Source organism: Rhododendron vialii, chromosome 6a (genome assembly GCF_030253575.1).
Source record: "Rhododendron vialii isolate Sample 1 chromosome 6a, ASM3025357v1".
NCBI lineage: Eukaryota > Viridiplantae > Streptophyta > Magnoliopsida > Ericales > Ericaceae > Rhododendron > Rhododendron vialii.
The window spans coordinates 24903173-24907099 of record NC_080562.1 but is presented as its reverse complement, the minus strand read 5'-3'; positions in this window follow the sequence as shown (position 1 = coordinate 24907099).

Sequence of the window (3927 nt, the reverse complement as noted above, 5' to 3'; positions counted from 1 at the left end):
TAATGTGTTGGTGTCTGTGCATGAGATTCGGACATGCGACTTCACGAAGGACAAACGCTTAATTGTTTCCTTTCTCGTACCCCCTCAGGGTTTTGATTGGTATATTGTTACTCCATCTGTCTCATTTTAAATGTCTCCTACGAAAATTCATACATTTTCAAACAAAAAACATATTTTTACGTATTATTATTTTTATTTTCGTACACCAAATTAAAGTACTCAATGAACACTTCAATTTAGTATATGAAAATAAAAATAAAAATATGTAAAACTATACTATTTTTTGGGGATTTGAAATTGCATAAATTTTTGTAGGAAACATTTAAAGTGAGGCAGAGGAAGTACTACCTAAGAAGGTTTTTCTATATTTGTCATATGAATTTTGGCTACGTACATTACCGTCTAAATTAAGAATGTACGAGTTTGGGAATCCCAATAGGTTTGTGAAACGGGATTACAAGGGGATAACTAATGATAGAATAATCCCAAGAGGTTCGCTAAATGGTTTTAATTTAAGATTTAGGTGTTTGCTTCATTTTAAGATCGTAGGTTTGATTTTCATTGCCAATAATTTTGGGGGCGCCACCTTCCCTTCACGCGTAAACGTGTGAAACGGCTGTGGGAGATATTATAAAAATTAATTCGAAATGCACGCAAGTTGGCTCAAGACATTTTGCATTTAAAAAAATAAAAAAACTAATGCTAGAATAGACATCCCACGGTACTAAATTGAAGGTACATGATTTCTTGTAGTGAGAAATGAATGAACTATGGTAAGATAAGTGAGGCCAGTCGTATCTAACTATTGGATTGCGTGCCAAATTTTATCTCACCTCTCTCCTCTAGTCCTGAGATGACTAATAATGCTACACATGGATAAAGTTTTATTCCACCTTTGGTGCCCTTAAATTTGTTTTAATCCAACCACACCAGAGGCATGAAGTTGTTGAGTTGAGATCTTGGATAGGGATTTTATCCCATGATATTATGTACAAGCAAACACAGACTGAAACTGAAATATTGAAGGATGTGGGGCCCCCTGGCTGATCATACCAAGACCCATTGTCACCTGTGTTGTGCATGTTTTGCAACTGGCTTTCAAATGAGGTTTTGACTTTGTGCGTAGGGTTTCTTTTGTCCTTTTTTTCATAGTCAAGCCAGCTACCACTCGGGCTTAAGCATATTTTTGATCATGTGGTGTGGCTTGTAAATTAAAATTAAGGTATTGTGCCAGTGATTTGCTTAGGGCGTTACAGGTAATGTCACAAAAATACTGAGGAAATCAAGAAGAAATAGGTACGCCATCCGTTCTTTTTTTGTTGGTCCTAAACTACATTTTCGAATAAAGAAATACACTTTCGTGGCTAAGTTTTCAAAGTTTTGTTTTTTTTTTTGGCTCCAATCAACATGTATAAACTCAATTAGATCTTTTGATTAGTGCAAAAAAAAATAAAAATTACATCAATTTTATTCCTCGAGAAAATGCACATTTTTTGAAAAAGGAATAGAGAAAGGTGAGCAGATGGAGTATTATTTATACCGAGGCTTTAATTTCCTTGTGTAGGGATTAACAGAAATTCCTTATAGTTCCCTCTAAAGGTGATATATTTCCTTGTATTATTTATACATTTTTTTAGTATTTTTTTGACACTCCCTTTTTTTTGTTAATGACTCTCCTCTGCAAATATATTTTTAGTGCAAAAAATACACTTGCAGGGGAGTGCCGTTAACAAAAAAAGGAAATGCCAAAATCAGCAGCCTAATTTAATTCGAGTACCAATTTACTAGCTAGTTGTTAAAATCCGAACAAAATTTACAAGGCCTTTTCAAGTTAAGTTGCCATGAACTTTGTGTGGTTATTGGAAACTAATTGGATACGTAAGTCGTTCTTTAGCGTGCTATAGTAAACTCGGGAAGGAAAAAGACACAAAAGGTGCGTGTTCAAACACTTTATGCCGCATGCGAATCCTATGCATGATAATCAAACATCCACATACATGAAATGATTTGCGGGTTCACCAACTTGTTAACAAGAAATGCATGAATCTTGACTGCCTCATGAGAACCAAAAAACATAATAGAGTAGTAGTAAAAAAAAAAAAAAAAACAGAAAGATTTTGCAGATCAATTTGAATTTATGATCAAAAGATTCCATTCGGATATTGAATTAAATCTGCCATTTTCACATGGTGCATGGGTCTAGCTTGCCTTCTTCTGTTGGTCTATATGGTTGTCTTGGTAAATGGAGATGGGGAAGTGGTCTTAAATTTGTTGGTGAAATACTGTTGAGATCCCAACAAAACCATTGTGTGCTTGAAATGGGAGTAATTTACGAGGGAATAATTTATGGGAGAGTATTATCGTTTCCATCAGTTAAGGTCTCGTTCCGCGTTAAGATTTTTATTTTTTAAGTATTTATTTTTTTGATTTTTGGTACATGTCAGTCTATCATAATACATCACTTTTAATTTAAAAAAATAATTGAGGTGTATTCTTCTGAAACAAGTTATGGGATCAGTATCCATTTATTAAAGCAATCAAGCATGAGGTGTATTCTTCTGAAACAAGTTATGGGATAACGTACCTCTTCAAAGGTTTCATATTTAATGCATCAAGGATTTTTATTGGAAGGGTAAGAACTTTATTTATTTTTTAATCTGCGTAAGAACTTCATTGATAATATATAGATTATAACAATCCACCGGGTGCATCTAATACAATTGGAAAAAAAAAAACTATTGCACACAAACGAGTCAAATAACATGCGCATGCAAGTTCTCGATGAATAGTTGTAATTATGGTAGTTGCACTATTAACGAGATTTCTTATGAAAACTGTCCTTTACCAACTACGTACGCACTTTGGTGAGGTGTAGTGATAGGTGAGGAGTAACCTTCTTGCATGATGCACTGATACTCCTTGGTGTATCACTACAAGATTTCTGTTTGTATTATTTTTATTAACGGTCTTGCTATTGTCAGTTCACTGGGCTGACGATAAGGACACTAGAAAACAAGGAAAATACGTAATTATGTGTACTTTTTGCACCCTTTAATACACATTCACACATTTATTATTGTCAGCCTATTGGATTGATTTTAGAAATTTTCTTTTATTAATGATAGAAAACCTTTCTTCATTAATAATAATAAAAAACTATGCACTCTAAATAAAGAGCACTGCGTGCACGAAAAACACTCATGCAACTAGATAGCCGAGGAGCGGATTAAAAAAAAAAAAAAAAAACTAGATAGCCGAGGAAATTACAGAAAAGCTACGTGCACAGCAGTTGCTACACAGCAGCTGTGCACAGACCCCGTTTTCTCCCGCCTCGGGTAGCGCAAAGATGATCGGAGCCGCTCATTTTGTTCAAAATATGTCGTTTAAGGTCTCTGTAAAAAATGAGCTTCGTTCGATATCGTTAGAGGCGTTAACAAAACACCCAAAATCACTTCAGAATTTAGGGTGCACAGCTGCTGTGTAGCAGCTGCTGTGCACGTAGCACTGCTCAGGAAATTAATGGATGAAGAGGTTGAGAAGTACAAACAAACTTAGTGGATGAAGGTGGTGATGTTTTTTGAACCCAAAAAAGTCAACTCTAATTTGTTGCAAATTCCTTTGAACTGATGGGATTAATTGACCACAGGGTGGTTGCTTAAGAGGTCAAATAATCAGATGGTGCAGATGATCAAACTCAATCGAGGTTTGACCTTTTCTAGAGGAGATTGATGCTCCATTGAAACACAACATTGATGGTCTTCTGGTCTTATCTTCAGACTGAATTTAAACACATTCGCACACAATCCAATACAGTACCAACCATTTCTATAATAAATGGATTGTAAGTAATGCTACGTCTATGTGTCATATTAGAGTTCTTTTTTATTTTTTTTTAATCAGCGTATTAGAGTTCTTTTAAGAAGTCAC